The 16958-nt window shown below is 43.9% G+C and overlaps 1 long non-coding RNA gene and 1 other non-coding gene across 2 annotated transcripts in view; one reads left to right on the top strand and one right to left on the bottom strand.

Moving 5' to 3' along the window:
• LOC128907328 (uncharacterized) overlaps positions 1–15541 on the bottom strand; it is a 141205-nt gene extending 125664 nt beyond the window's left edge. The window contains exon 1 of the long non-coding RNA XR_008465563.1: positions 14939–15541. This is a non-coding gene — a long non-coding RNA (uncharacterized LOC128907328). The remainder of the gene's footprint in view (positions 1–14938) is intronic.
• A 226-nt stretch (positions 15542–15767) lies between these two features.
• Positions 15768–15840, top strand: TRNAT-UGU (transfer RNA threonine (anticodon UGU)). Its single transcript has one exon. It is a non-coding gene; the product is annotated as a tRNA-Thr (tRNA).
• Positions 15841–16958: the final 1118 nt, after the last annotated feature.

The following is a 16958-nucleotide window of genomic DNA, read 5'->3' as shown; positions in this document are numbered from 1 at the left end:
CTCCTCTCTAAGCTGAGCTTTACAGCACACGTTTCCTTTTGACCCTGCAGCTCATGGAAGAGGCTGCTGTGCAGCCACACAAGTACTGCTCAACAACCAGAGGGGGAAAAAAACCATGAGACTGCATAGTTGAGAGCTGTGTTGAGAATTACATTTGTTGCACGTGCTCAGATGGACAAATGAAGGCTGTAGAGCCTTCACCACCAAACAGGCCTTACACCACCAAACAGGCCTTACACCACCAAACTCCTGGGTGTTTGTTTTCATACATCTCTTTGTGACGTAACTATGCATACACAGAATATCCTCTTCCATTGTGCGAGATTCCTGAGGTAGCTATTCCTGGTCAAATGGCTGCGCACTACATTTGACAGCATAACTAAAAGCAAGTGAAAACCTCCTACTACATATTTTATTATGTATAATGAATGGAAATTGTGCCTGTTAAGAACAGAGGGGGGGAATCTGATGCTAGCGTACAACTGAAGAGCAAACAGGATGTGGAAGGTATTTCTGGGTGGAAGATCCCATCCACCTCATGTCCCAGAAGGTCTGAACTCAGTTCAGGAAGTGTATCTTTAACAAAATAGGATCACCAAGCCTGAAAATGCTAGTGAAGAATACCTTGCAGCCTTTAAAACCAGGGGTTTGTGGCAGATAAAAACTAAAAAAAAAAATAAAAAAAATCACATGCATTACTGCCTTAAATACCACATTTTATATATCTCTCAGAATGCTGAGAGGATACAACACAACTTTCAGTGTTTGGGGTGTTAGGCTTGCTGCTGAATGCAAGGGAAGCGCAGAGGGATTTAACAGGAGCAGTTACGGCGAGACTGCATGCCTCCTTGTATTACGCTGCACATAAGCCCACATGAAGCGGTCACCAGTTGGAAACCTCACCTGCTCAAAATGAGTTACAAGCTGTCTCATTCAAAGACTGGATATAGCATGAGCTCTCTTCCAGTTCCTACACCACAAATTCACCATAACTCTTTGCTCAAGCTGGCAGATGCAGGAACAGACACAAGAACTGCAGGAGCCACGCTCAAAGCGTCACTGTTCCCACCAGTAGACATTCCCATGCTTCTCCTTGAATCGGTGTTGTACTAGGCTGGCAGGTTTAAGGGCATGAGAAGTGACCTGCTATGATCTTATACATAAGCAAATGATTCCATTCTTTAGAGCTGTGAAGCAGTGTTAAATTTATAGAGTTTTCATGCAGATTATTTGCAAATGAGTTCAATAGATACCAGAACTTTCTTTAGTGTTACATAGGCAGTTGCACAAAGCTTGGCAGGGCTTGAGATAAATTCTTCAATTTCTCCAGTACATACTTGTAATCTTCTCACATGACCTGTCTCACACATTGCTCACCAGTTCCCTGTGCTCCACATTCTCACCACCCAAAAACCTCATGCTGCACGTAATGTCTGCCAAAAAACCCCTACGCACATCTCCAAGTCCACTCTCAACCTGCTATACTACCTCTCTCCCCAAAACTCATAAAAAACACCTTCCCTAGGCAGCTGCTTCAAAGAAATTCTTGTCTACAGGTGCTTGATAAACAGCCTGTATTACCAGAAGGACGTATCTATTAGGTAACATAACTGGTAATTCTGAGATAGGGTCCCCTGGTACACTTCCCTAATGTTTTCTTACTGCTATTATTCAGCAGAACTACTGATGAAAGTCAGTTGGATCATGAAGATAAATAGTAAAAGGCAAATCAAGTCTTCATGCATTGTCCCATGGTCTTTCTTCCAAAGACAGATAGCAACCTGTAAAATGCTGAGCTTCGTATGGTATGTGACCCATCAGATTAGTGACATTATACATTATCAGCTGCCTAAATCCTGGCTGGAGTGTCAGAGAAAGGCAGGTGGGATTATACAGGGAAAAGGCTTATTTGGCCCCTGTGAGTAGTATGGAGGTCAGCAAATCACTTCATCCTGCTCTAAATCTGCAAGGTGTGACATTTTGGCTGACAAAAACTTCTCCCTTATTTTCTTTTTGATAGCAACTTTGGAAAAATTAGTGTATGTGCAGTTTTATATATTCCAACTCTGACAGTTTCAGATGATGTCCTTTCCTGCACAACAAGGGCATTTTCAACCTCAGTGTGTAATTCAAATCTCATAATTTCATTGGAAAATTGCAGATTAGAGCTCTGAAAAGGTCTCACTTTCTTCCCTCTGCTTCTGAGGTGAAAATGAAAACCGGAGGGGAGCACTTGAACATTTTGCTGATGGGATCACCTACAGTTTTCTCTATTGGTACCGATCCCAGCTTATAAATTCAGACATAAAGAATTATTTTTGTTAAATAGCATCCCACAAGCCAAACGATTTTTCCATCCAGCAGCAGCTATGAGTGACAGAGAAGATGTTAAACATAAGCAGTCTAGTTTGAAATATAAGCACCTCAAAAGAATGTCCAGATCCTGAATTACACAGCTCAAATTGTCATTTAAAATCATCAGCTTAGATAATCATATGCTCAGATTGTCATCTAGCATAGTTTAGAACAGCATAGTATAAGGCAGAATCTGGGCTTCACAGTGTAAACACGGTACACAAGTTGCTCTGATTCGCTCCTAGAAGAAAGAAATTACGTCCTCCACTTCTACTCTGACCTGCTGTGCAACTTATGTAAACTGATCATCTTCCACAAGGCACATCGACTGGATGTACCATAGCTCTGTCTCTAATACAGGGACTAGCTGAACTCATGATGTGCCGGAAGAGCTTTGTGAAGCTCAACCTGTCATGTTAATTGAGTGAGAGATTCCACATTTACAATGTAGCATAATTGATGCTGCCAAGAGTACAAAGTGCCTTCACCTGTGATTGTCACAGGAGCACCCAGAATCTAGGGTACGCCCACAGGGACCTGCAAGGCAGCCACTGTCAGATAAGGTGATCATCTAAAGTCTGACAGCTATATCCAAGCGTAAGGAACACTTAAAGAAGCAGCTTCCTCAAGGACAAAGCGTTGTGGCCTTCCACTGGTGAAGACTGGTACCACAAATCTGGGACTCCTTGCACCAGACAGTGCCCACCAGCACGAGTAAAACTCATGGTAAGGCATTCAAAACAGATGGGAGGACATACGCTCATGCAAACACAGTTCCAGCCTCTGAGTCTGTATTTGGGCACTATGTGCCAGAACAACATCTACGCGTCAACTCAGCCTGGGCCACAACACACCGATCCACGGAAAAGATCATCAGTCTCACTGATACTCCTTTTCCAAGCAACGCTTAAGAGAACATGAGCTTTGAGGTTCCTTCTATTGCACCACATGAGAGACACTAAAATGGGAACTGGGAGAACGCGCCTGAAGAAGGCATTTTTAAGGGAATAACCCTAGGTTAGAAGGATGAGATAAAGATTTTCAGACTCTGCCAATTCATCAAAACAACGCTGTGGTCAGGGCCCAAGAGCTTTGGGATTTTCACCTACATAATTTCCAAAATTATTAGACTGGCGAGTTTTCAGTTTGTTTTTTTTCTTCTTGGCAAAGGTGCATTTGTAAAAGGAGAAGTATTCCAACTGAGGTGGAAAAAATAGTCCCTCCCTTCTTCCCCCAGACGCACACAGATGACACTAAATGCACACTGCAACAGACAATAGCTGGTGTTACTGATATTTTCTAACCTGTCCCCAGCAGGTGAAGTGGAAAGGGTCACTCTGGAGTTTCTTCAGATGAAGTTTGATTGATCAGCTGTTGCTGAACCAAATAGTTGCTCTAAACAAACTTATTAAGAAACCCCTAACAGATTGTATTTAGTTAACACATTTAGCAGTGGCATCTGCACTAGCTAAATCAGACTGGAGCAAGCACACCTACCTCTGGCACAGCATCTAGTGGAGAAAGCATATTAGACTTCTTTTTGTTCACAGTTTTTTCTCCCTTCCCTCAAACCCAGTGACCCCCTGTGACAAAGATTTATAGAACTAGCAGTCTAAAGGGGGTCATTGCAGAGCAAGCAAGCGTAAAATGAAAATGGAAGAGGTAACTGGAGATTAGCTTAAACCTAGATTCATATTGTACAATTATCACTGTAAATTCAGGAGTTCAGAGGAGACAGCAACGTGCTATTACTTCTCACTAAGCACGTCGGAGTGATTTAGAATAAGTGACCATTGGTTCAGCTAGAAACAACAACTTGGTCTTGAAATTACCTTGACTTGTTACTTGCTGCTTTAAACATGAGTTGCAACGATCTACCTTCCAGTCCGCAATTTGCAATTCTCATGAGGAAAACCAGCAAATCTGAGATTTTTCAGCAAGAGATTTGTAAAAACATCCCTTTGCTGGGACTGCTGAGGAACACTCACTGGGGAAAGAAAAAGGAGAAACGAACACCGAAGAAGAGAAGGTCTCTTTGCGTTGATTTATTTTCCAGTTCACATTCTTAAGCACTGAATTATCCATCTTCCATATAAAATGACGTATTTATTACTATCTGTTTTCCAGACACCCCACAATATATAGCAAGAATTCCCCATATAGAGAACTCTCAGCCCAAGGACATGTCTAAGGTGATGGGTACAAGCAAACCCATGCTTCTTTGCCTTTCTTTCTCAGCTTAGTACACTAAGAAAAACTTGGGTCTCTACTCTCATTTCATAGACACATTCAAGGACTCTAAACGTTAAACCAGTATGTGTGGCATAAGAATGGTTTAAGACTGACTATGTGCACTCCAGGCAAACACAAAAGTATCTGGTGGACTGGAGATTAAACTAGTGCTTCTGCATTACTGCTGATTCTTTTTCTATTCTCCAGAGGGCTTTAAAAGTGTACATATTTATTCTAGGAAGAATCCAAACAAGTTTCATTCACTTGTCCTACAAAACCACAATAGCTGAGTCAGTCTTTAAAGGCATTTCTCTATTTACTATTGTTTCCTTCATATAGTACTTATTATAGTACTTATAGTACTTATAAATAGGAATGGATCAATTTTTATTTACTTGAAGATATGACCATTTTTTTCCAGAACTGCTTGAAAGAGACACTTCCCAGCTGTAATCTCTTGTACCATATTAACTGGCACTACTACCTTCAACCTTGAAGCAAGTGTCCTTCAACTGTGGAACTAAGTGAAAAGTTAATATTTTTTTTACAGGAAAACAACAGTCCACCACTGGCCAGATTTATCCCACTGCCAGAATCTCTTCCACCAGAACAGCCAATTAAGCAAAAGGTTAAGTTTAATTTTCAGTAAGTTTTCGCCTAGGGTTGTACTGGTGGAAAGGTCACCAGAGCTGGGTACTGCGTAGGTAAGAGACATCTCATCCTTTCTTTTCACGATTTTTCTGGAACACCAATACAGAGCTTTTCCACCATGCAGAGGAAGTGCTAGCAAGAAAACAAGAATGCCTCATAAACAAACCCACAACACAATCCCTCAATCCAGTAATGTCTTAACTGGATGACTAAGAACATTTCATAGATAAACTACTAAATTATTCCCTACTTTGTAAGGCAAGATGCATTTGGTAGCCCAGAAAATATAAAGCTACTGTAAGACCTAACAAATACCAGGCAAAAGATATTCCATGTAATCTATATTTGAATTGCCCTGCTGATAAGGCATGCGGTCTTGGAATTATAGAATCATAGAATGGTTTAGGTTGGATCTTTAAGGTAAGACCTTAAAGATCATCTAGTTCCAGCTCCCTGCCACAGGCAGGAACACCTCCCACTAGACCAGGTTGCTCAGAGCCCCATCCAGCCTGGCCCAGTCTTAACACACTAGGTGTCATGCTCTGGGTCACAGCAGATGACCCAACTCCATTTCACAGGCTGCGTTTCAGTGAATGGAATGACTCCCTGTTCCTCTCCTCATTCTCAATGGGAATGACTGTGGAAATTTTAAAAAAGAAAAACAACCAGTACAAGAACAAATGAGCCTTCCTGAAAAGCAGCAAGACATTACACCTCTCAAATGAAGACATACTAAAAGGCACAGAAAAGGACCATGGACTGGTACAAGCCAGACATTTCAGCACACTTCTGAATATCATTGAAAGTGACACCACTTAAGTATTTTGCTGATCTGAGATATAAACAGGCTCAGATTCATATACACAAACTCCTCACCACCTCCTTTCAATCCCAGGACATGTAAGTCCTGTATTTACCAATATAACTTGTAGACTAATTTGATTATCATTTATTTTGCAGAAACGCCTCTGCACCCTCACCCTGATCACTTCCTACTTCTGACTACACAGAAATATTGACCCAGTCTTTCCACAGGAGTTGGATCAGTTCCAGTCCACCTCGCAGAAACCATGGGCTTGATAAATCCACCGCCCTTCAACCAGTCCTGGTTGGAGGTTACAAAGGAGTCACTTCTAATTTACTCACATAAAAGCAAAGTAAATTGGGATGAGCATTTCCCAACACACTAAAAGCATTAATACATCAGTTACCTAAGTGAATTAAGGTGCTTAAGATATCCTCTCCACCCTATAGCAGGTTAAGGCACCCTTCAAATATGTTTTGGTCAGGAGAAGAATTAATAGGCATGTATAAGCTTTGAAAGAGATCTGTCATGTATGAAGAGCAGCTGCTGATATTTATGCCCTACAGAGAGGCTCACTTGGAGTTTGATTACAATAATCTAATGTTCTGATTTGTGAATTACACTCAAGAACCATTTATCCCCTCATGCAGATGCAATCTAACCTCATCAGTCCTGTCTGACATTCTCAGTGGTACTTTTAAAGCTTTTGGGCACATTTGACCACGGAGTCAGCTTGACAATTCTGCTTGAGGGGATTTGTCAAAGCCATTAGTGCAGATTGGATGCCAGTGGCTGAAGGATGTAGTATCACCTGTGTTAGCTTTCATCAGCTAGCCAGGACCTCAATGGTATATATACATGCACTGCAATATAAAAGAGACAAGCCTTAAACCAAAAGCTTTACACAAAGTTTAATCCAAATCTTCAAGATTCAAAACATTTTCATTCATTCTCTTCCCGTTCATTTTCAGCTCTGCATGATACGTTACATTTGGGAAAGCCAAAGAAAACAGACAGTACCCTGAGGAAGGCTGTACTCTCAGGATTTCTAACCCAATGGAAAGCAGGAAAAACGGCAAAGGAGACACAAACCCAATCACAAAGCTGAATGGTGGGTCCAAGCTTCCTCAAAAGGGAGGTTCAAGGGTCTGTAGACAGTTTGGTCCTTCAGAAGCAAAAGAGGGACTTGGAAACAGCCAATGACTCACCACTTTGAAAACCTGACAATACTTTGTCAGCGAAAGCATACTCTGAAAGAGCAGCAACTGCCTAAAAACAGAAGGAGGTGAGATTTTCCATGCCAAGTGGGCAGGCTTATGGAAACAGTGTCAGAAGAGGAGCTGATCACTCAAAAGCTGGTCTTCGAACCTTTCCAAAATGTGGTTCAGGAAAGCTTTACGGCAGCAGCTTTGAGAGGAGGGGTTTCTACCAATTACTAGCATAGGGCAGAAGCAGAATCACAGCTTCCCAACATTGATGAGCTGTCACTTCTCAGATTCTTTTCTGGCTCATTTCTAATAGAAACCAGATCTGAGGAAAGGATACTCAGCTGGTTTACTTTCCCAAAACAAAGCCGTTGTTAGATTTTACCCAGTGAGGCTGCAGCACACCTAGCACTAGTTGCTATTTTTGTTCACCTCAAACTGTAGATATTCATAACTATCATAACTCTGACTATGGTCAGAGCATACATACAACCCTCAGCAGTTTGGCAGCTGAAGGTAACAAAACCAGAGTACACAGAAGTGTAGCCGCCTGCACAATCTACCTTCAAAAGCTCAACCAGCAACAGGAACTGGACTGCAGAGGAGAGCTTCAATATAATGTGAAAATTCACAAGTGGGAAAGTACACAGAAACCTTCCATTCAATGTTTTTTTCATTTCAGTTTGTTCTGTGGCATATGTTTTCCCAGCCCAATAACTGGGAAGATGAATATATTCTCCTGTGAGAGAAAAGCAGAGCTGCTGAGCAACATACTTCATCCACAGAACAACTGATAGGCCTGTATATAGACAGGACCATGCAAGTCCATCCAGCTTAATCCTAAAAACAGACAAGGAAATCAGTAAATTCCAATTTCCATTTGTTGTCCAGGGGCCACCAACCCTACCTACGGGCTGAAACACCTGGTCTCAGTCACTTCTCCAGAGCGTGTTTCTGCTTCAGCAGAACTGTCCCGGGCTGCCCATGGCAGGGTGGTGAGGACAGGTCTCTGAACTCCTGGAGCTCAGAGATTGACTCTCGCCAGGGAAATGCACGCTGGATGGTCTGAACTAACTGCGCAGAAGAAAAGCGCACTGCCATTTTTGTGACCCTAACACACAAACCATTGTCTCTAGCAGCAAACATATGGCAAAATCAGAAACAGAGCTGGGGAAAAAAAAAAACAAACACATTTTCAGTTCATTTAGTATTCCTCCGAGAAAAAAAAAAAAAAAAAAAAAAAAAACAGAAAGACCCAAAAAACCAAAACCATCACCTAGCTCCAGTTATCATGTCCAGCACTTCAGCAACAGTTGGCTTTTCATAGTTTATGTATTATATATTACACACACATCTTTCCTCCATCTACCTTAAGAGAGCTCCAGAACAAAGAACAATTTATTCCTTCATTAGCAGAGATGTGGTTCTCAGGAAAGGGAACGTGAGCACTTGAGGAAGGTGCCCAATAGTTGTGACACGCCTTTTATTTTGCCTTTCCCAGTAACTGAAACCCAGAACAGACCCACACGTTTGTGTCTCGCTCAGGTAGCTGCAGCCTCAGTTGAGCCAAATATTCAAACCCTTGCAAACAGGCCACGGCTGAGACAACAGCCTCACACCTACAGCTGACCACGCTGGGACACATTCCCATTTCCCTGCCTCCCACCGAGTTGCAAAGGGAACTTAGTACCTATAACTTTACAGCTCCTTGGAAGAAACCATCACAAAAAAGTTTATTTAAAACAACGATTCTGATGCGTATTAAGAAGTTTTGTTCCCCGTGTCTGAAAACAGCAACAGAAAAATGAACCTGTTCATTTTTTTTTTTTTTCTCAGAGGCAGGGAGTTTTGGGCCATCCCGTTGCTACATTTTTATTCCATTACAGCTCACTTGAAATCTTCCAAGTCTATTTTTACGCTGATAATAACAAGACTTTGCATTTATAGAGCATGCTACAAACATAGGCATCTACATCCCTTTGGGAGGCTGCGAGGGAAGTGCTGGAGAGCTATGAAACCAGGCACAGGGCTAAGTGGCAGAGTCCGTATCGGAGTAAGGATGGGGACTCTGGATCTCCTGATTCCTCTGCCTCGCACTCATTCCTGAATTGTCTGTTTTCCAAAGAATTTTAAAAGCTTTCTTGGAAAATGTGATTGGTACATTTTTAGCTTGGTTTTCCTCGGAAAAGGGTTCACCTAACCCCACTGCTTGCCACCCCCACTCCCAAGTAACTTTCAAATCTGCTAACTGGTTTCAGACAAATTTGAGAGGATTAATGGCCTCGAAGATGGTCCTACATTCCAGCACTTTTTGGAAACCAACAATTGAGCAGAGGCCTTCAGGTTAGCGTCTCCAGAGAGGGAGAACGCAGCTGCTCTACACTCTGCTTGGCTGCACAAACATACACACATCTGTATATACATACATAGACACGAGCAAACACATTTAGTGACAGACCGGCCACCACACGCACAGCTATGGGCCAGCTACTTCCTACCTTGTGGACTTCTGCAGAGGACACGCAAGGACAAGAAACTGGGCAACGGCAGCACACAGCTTTCAACATGCCGTTATCTTTTGGGCAGCTGGCCTAGCTGACACGCAGAGCGGGGCTGCGGGACACCGCGCAGCCACGCATCGTCTGCTGGGAGCTCGGGGTAGGTTCAACAAGGTTCAGGGGGTGAAAAGCACACCCAGCCAGAGCACAGTGCATGCAGCTCCACTGCTCAGAGCACAGCGAGACGATGTGTTACAGCGCTTTCTTCACCCACCCGCTGGAAGACAGCCGATCCCTCTGGTGGCTCCAGGAGGGGAAGCCTTCATGCTCTCCCAGAGAGGTGAAGTGCTGGGTGATCTCTGTCCCTCCCCTGCTGGGCTCCAAGAGTGTCTCTGTCTTCAAGGCAAAGGCCAGGCATGGTCAAGTCCTCTTCCACACTTTGAAGAACATTATGCCCTTCAGCTAAGATGCAGGCCTCATAAGTGTTTTTGACAAGGAGGAAACCTTTTTGGTAGTCACATTTTGATAGTAACATAAATAGACACAACTTCTTTTTAAAGAAGGAAAAAAGAAATATTCCAGCTCTTTCTCAAACTATGTAACTGCCACGGAAACATCTTTCACTTGCAGACAGGTTAGCTGGCAGCAGATAACATCGTGTTTTTTCAAAGATGCTAGGGACCACCAGCTACTTTATTATCACAATCAGAACCACTTTATTATAACAAATAGCTTCAAATTTGATCTGGAACAGAGAAGTAACTCTGAAGCAAACAAAATTAGATTACTCCTTTCTTGTTTCAGGAAGAAAATCATAAAGCATTTGAAGACACCATCCCTTCCTAAGATGCATGCTAGCTTTAGAAAAAAAAAAAAAAGTAAGCGTATCGTGTTCCACAACAGGAGAGCATAATGGGGCAGAGACAGAACCGTTACTCTGGAGTATGACTTGAGAATAGCAATGGCTCCTCCACAGAAAAGTACTGATGCTCAAATATGACCGATGAGTATCACAACACCCATTACACGAGCTGGCCTACAAGCAAATTGAGATGCGTGGAACATTGTCTTTACGTTTTCCTGGTGTGCTATGTCCCCTTTGTGAAGAAAAAAAAAAAGAAAAAAAAGAACTGAATTTTCATAGACATGTCAGTCCCTGACTCCTCTTCAGAGCTGCACAAAATGCTGTTAAAAAGGCAAGATTCTTTTTTTTGCATGTGATAATGGATGTTTGTCCAAAAGAAAAGTATTGAGACTACCAAACTAATTTTCAAAGGTCACCGTATCTGTTGCACGTCTGAACTTCTTTACTACGGAAAGCACAGTATCAGAGAAGGAGAAATGTGCACACCAGTATCCCATGCTAGGATGGAGTACGGGTGCAAGCAGTGCACAAGCTCAAACCTGGAAACAGCCTTCACAGCGCCTTATCCAGCCTCTGTTACACAAAGTAACTGTTAGTGGAAAAATCATAGGAGGTTAATTGTGCTGATTTTTATCTAGTTCTAGCTCATGTTTTCTATCCAGTGTTTCAAGGGCAAGCAGATCACTCCTGTGTAATTTGAACAGCCATGTTTTTTAAAAGGATTGATTGTGTCAAAACTGCAGAACAGGACATTTCTTCAGGCATATCTCAATCAAACAGGACTTAAAGCTTCATATGCCGAGGAGAAGGCAGGCTTCAACCACATGTTGAGATCCTCCAATGCCTAAAATACCCCAAGGATGAGCTCCAAAAAGCCACCCAAACTCAGCAGGAAGTGTTCCCCTAATTTTAATAACATTTTACTCAAAAAAACCTTGCATTTGTACTAGTCAAAGTAATCCATCATCCCTTGACAATTAAAATGAATACAGTAAACTCAGACACTTTTACATTTCTACAGTTTCTTTAAGAAATAAAACCAACAGTACTAAACCTATTAAAGAAATAAACCCCCCAGAACATCCTATTTCGTAAAAAAAAAAAAAAAAAAAAAAAAAAAAAAAAAAAAGCTGTGCTGCAAATTCTTCCTCACAGCAATTGACAAGGAAAGGCAAGCATACCAGTTTTGCTGATCTGTACTTATGCTGAGATAATCCCAGGTGCACGAGGCTGCACCTGGGACACAGAAGAACAGATGTGAAGAGGACAAAGGTAGGCAAGGCACGAGAACCTGTTAGGAGACACACCACATCTGCAGAGAAAACAGTCACTGCTATTTATTTCATATCCCTGCAGCCCAAAGCTGGTAGCCGGCAAGAAAGAACTGAATCCTGCAAAACACCAGCAAAACTGAATTCAGCAGGGAAGTGATGGCAAGCCAGGCAAAGGAGTTTAGAAAAAGAGAATACTTTTTCTAAAGTAGCATAAGATAATTTCTAGGGATAATTCATGATCCAGCTGTCCTGAAGAGTCATAGAATGGTTCGGGTTAGAAGGGACCTTAAAGATCATCTAGTTCTAAGCCCCAGTGTCATTCCTTTGGTTCACTCCTCCCATTACCATTTGAATGCAAGACATGGCAATAAAATCATATGGAATATGCATGAGATTAGCTCACTGCTCTTAACAACAAGATGGATGTAAATTCACAGCGACACAGTTGACATCTGTGGACTGACACCAGCTTTACACACAGTTAAACACGTATTTGTTCAGTGGGGCTGGTAAAAACGGTCAGAATCAGCTAATCAGAAAAAAATAAGTCAATTTTTAATAAACTAAGTCAATCTTTAATAACAGCCTTGGTCCAAACTGACTGCAGGTCTACATCTGTTCTTATACTAGCCACTCTATTTTCTAGCTTGATGCCTGGCTTTGGTGTAGAGAAGGTATAGGATATATCTTTCAAGTCCTGCTCCTTCTTAACAGCTTTCCCCAGGACAGGAAACTTTTCTGCATGCTGCTCCCAATAACCTTCAGCATTCCTCCTTACCTTAGAAGTGTCTGTCTTACAAAACTCGTCTATATGAAAGAAAAAGCCAAATGTGTTACAGCAGCAAGGCAGGGCAGTTTGCAAAGGGCTTGCTTTCATAGGGCCTTTACTAAACAGCTGCTATTAGCCCTCCACTTTTATCAGCATTAATTCACTGCACCAGATGAAAAGAATGCATGCTTGGGAAGGCCCTAATTTAGCAAGGGGGACACACAACCCAAGTTTAACCTTACTGCAAAACAGCAGAGATGTTATGGAGCATTTATAAACGTGGATCCTTACATGTCTGGCACATCTTTAAAGGTAAATTGTCCTACAGATTTTTTTTGGAAAACCTGTGTGGCAAAAATTCTCTTTTCAGCATTTGAAGTCTCTTAGACAATTTTCCTCATCCTTTCACACAGTACTTAGGTTCCATCTAGTGGCTTTCAACAGCAATAAACAGAAAACTAAATAGGCATTTTATTGCCTAAATGCTTAATTTTCAAAATCTGTGCATTTAGTTGCAGAAATGTTCATAGAGTCTTCTTCAGACATATAATTTGTCTTGCCATCTCCCTAGAAATTCTCTTGGTCCTCTGATGGGAATTTTCCAGCTACAGTTATTATAGTTTAAACATCTAAAGCAAAAGGGTATTAAATTAAACTAAAGCTTATTCCTATGCAAACGTGACTGAGAGGATGGGCTGGTTAAGAGTGTTAGCAGCTTGCAGACAGGAGCTACGTAGTACTGCTGTGCCTGTTAAATAAAGCAGCTGCTGTGTCCCTCCCCAGCCAGGTTTCCGCACAGTATCTGCTCACTAGCCCAACCTGGCTGGTACAAACCCGTCACAGCCAACAAGATGTGTCTCACTTAACTGCTGACATCTTCAGCATCGGCTCCCTTCACAGTCAACTGAGAAACAAGCACTTCTAGACCACGATTCAGATGATTTATCATAGAGGTTTACCTTCAGGTGAGACGACTCGCATCCTAGAAGTGTCTCATTTCCGTATTTCCATTACAAAGAGAAGCTAGAGGGCTTACTGATAGCATGGTACCTCCCTCACACATCTTGAATCCCACCCAGGGTGTCTGACCAAGACTTTTGTCTGCTCCACAGCATTCGAAGTGTCGCCCACCTTGCAGTGAGCTCTAAGCAGACAGCAAAAGGAATCTAGAAGCAGGGCAACCACAGCAGTTACAGACTTTGCACCTAAGTTAAAAAAACAATAGTGACAGGTAGCCATACTATAACAGAAAACTTGATTTCAACACTGTTATATTCTCACAATACATCTCACCCTGCTGCTCAGCTCGGTTAGACTGAAGGTAGGCTTGCCTTATAGCAGGAAAAGCATAAACAGTTCTGCTCCTACCTACATTAAGGCTATACAACAAGCTATGCTTGTATTTCGCTTCCCCAACGCATTATCAGAACACTCACCACAGACATTTTAGTCCTCTTTGGAAGAACTTTACCAACTCTAAAATCTCACTATCTTCAAAGGGAAGGGGGAAAAAAAGCAACCATCAAAGAAATGTGAAACTTCACGAATTTATCAGCTGCCACGTTAGAGGTCAAAAGCATATATTTTAAAGTCATTTTAGTGTCTTACATAAACAACAAGACAGAGTTCACCAGAATTGGTCTAGTCTGTCCTTGGAGATCATATCCGTATAAAGAGAAGGTGAAATAAAAAAATAAAATTAAAAAAAAAGTAGTTGATCTAGATCATGATCTGTGGAGTGTGGGATAGATGAAAGGTCTTTAACTCCCTAATACAGCTTTTTCTGTCTATTCTCATATCAAGGAGCTTTACTTTCAGTCACACACAGTTTGAGGCTTGCACACAGCAAATCACATCTGCTTTTCTAGAATATGGCTCCAGTGTGCTACAGAACTACTTAGATTTATTACTCCAGAGCAGTGTCTCTCAGTTTCCCCTCTACAGTCTATCTTTTCACCTTCACCTAAACTTTCGGGGAGGAGGGCTGCATGTGACAGACTAGCTCTTTTTGCAAAGAAAAGGGGAAAAATCTTCAATGGTTTTGAACTTCCTTGCTCTGAAGAAATGAAGAGAGAAACTAAGGCTACACAACACCTATCTTACCATTGGGTTCGTATCTTAATCAGCCTAGACTTATGGTTTATTTACAAGATAACTAAACCCATTTTTCTGTAACAGTTATTTCACAAAACCTGAGAAGATTTACACCACCAAGTTGATTATAATCTCTCCATTTAAACTCTTTTTTTTTATTTGCACAAAACCCTATGTTGTACAACCTTACCTCCCAAAACTCTTGAAGTAGCTCCCACCACAGGGAGCAACTCCTCCCTCCCTCACACTGCTAGATAGGCCGGAAAACACAGTAGCAGTCTCTGTAAACGGTCCTCTCACAACGCTCAATTTGCCACTGAAATACTTCTCGCTGCAATGGCAGTTTTACTCTAAATTTGCAGCAGGTGCGTCCACTCATCGATAAAGGAGGAAGGCCCCCTTGGCTACCATGCTGCGTGGGGGAGTGTGCTATGCCGGGGTTAGGGCTGGGATTTGGCTTCACACACACCTCTGCCACGGGGGGCTCTTCCCTTAGAGGAAACGGGTGCGGGGGATATTCCAGGGGCCTGGCTCTGAGCCGGGGGCGTCGCAGCCGAAGCACCCCCACGCAGCCCCGACGGGCTGGAGGCCTGGTGGGGCCTTGCCGCCCCCGGCCTACACGGCCCTGTGCAGCCGGGGCGTGAGGAAACGCGGGTGGGGCTTCTACAGCTTCGCTGCTGCTCGCACCGAGGCGGGCAATCGCCGGGGCGGAAGGCAGGACGCAGGAGGGGCGGCTGCTGGTGCCGGGAGCTGGGTTATTTTCACCGCTGAGGCCTGAGGCGCGGTCCGAAGCCTGAGGCGCCGCCCGAGGCCTAGCGGGCGGCAGGCCAACCCGCCGCCGTCGCGCAGCGCGCGGCGGGGGCCGCCCGCCGCCATGCCCGCCCCGTCACGCTCACACAGCGGGAAGGGTGCTGCTGAACCCCGCGGGCGGCGGCGGTCCCCGCGGAGGCGGCTGGCGGCGCGGGCAGGCGGCCCGGGGAGGCCGACAGGAGCCATCTGCAAGACTAGAACTGATAGGTGGCTCCATAGCTCAGTGGTTAGAGCACTGGTCTTGTAAACCAGGGGTCGCGAGTTCGATCCTCGCTGGGGCCTTTCCGTTTTTTTTCATTTTTCGCCATTTTTTATTTTAATTCCCCTGATCAAACCGGCATTTTCGCTCCGCGGGCGCAGAGGAGAGGGGAAGGGAGGGCGGTGAGCCGCGCTGGGTGGGTGGTTCCCCGAGCTGCGGCAGCAGGGTGCTACTTTTTGCATCCCCAGAGGGTGGCGGTCGGCGGCAGAGGTGACGCTGGAACTGCAAAGGGACTGCCCCGCCTCCACCGCGGGTGATGCCGCGCCACGGTCCTTGCTCTCCTGCGGCTTCTGGCAGCACCCCATTGTATCTTCACTCCCCAGCGTTCAATCCCGCTGCCGGGGACCCCCGCCCCCGCCAGTTCAGCGCTCAACCCCGGGAAGAGAAAAGGCTCAGGCAGGGAGAGCTGTGCCCACCACCCAGCGCCCACCACCTAGCCCTTCTCTGCTGGCCAAGAGGTCCTCTCCAGGAGGGGAGAGTCCAGCCTGTGGCCAGATGACAGTTTGATCCAATTGCTCAACAGTAACTAGCATTTTTGGGGGATTGCTCAGTTTCTGTTACTTTGGTTTTGTTTGTTCTTAAGACTTACTGAACAACGATGATGAGAGGGCTGGAGCACCTCTCCTGTGAGGACGGGCTGAGAGAGTTGGGGTTGTTCAGCCTGGAGAAGGGAAGGCTCCGGGGAGACCTTATAGCGGCCTTCCGGTACCTAAAGGAGGCACATTTTACAAGGGACATTTTACAAGGGCACGTAGTGATAGGACAAGGGGTAATGGCTTCAAATTAGATATCAGGAAGAACATTTTCACTATGAGGGTGGTGAGACACTGGCCCAGGTTGCCCAGAGAAGCTGTGGCTGCCCCATCCCTGGAGGTGTTCAAGGCCAGGCTGGATGGGGCTTTGAGCAGCCTGGTCTGGTGGGAGGTGTCCCTGCCCAGGGCAGGGGGGTTGGAACTACATGATCTTTAAGGTCCGTTCCAACCCAAACCGTTCTACAACTCTCTGATCCTTAGGAGCCTGGAGGTGATCGTACCTTGAAAAGACATTGCTTAAAAAAGAATAATAATCTAATTCCATTGTCTGAAAGACAAATACTATTAAAATGTACTTTTTACTGCATTTCAGTTAAAAGGACAAAAAA

The sequence above is a fragment of the Rissa tridactyla genome, chromosome 3 (assembly GCF_028500815.1).
Source record: "Rissa tridactyla isolate bRisTri1 chromosome 3, bRisTri1.patW.cur.20221130, whole genome shotgun sequence".
NCBI lineage: Eukaryota > Metazoa > Chordata > Aves > Charadriiformes > Laridae > Rissa > Rissa tridactyla.
This window is presented reverse-complemented; position numbering and strand designations above follow the sequence as displayed.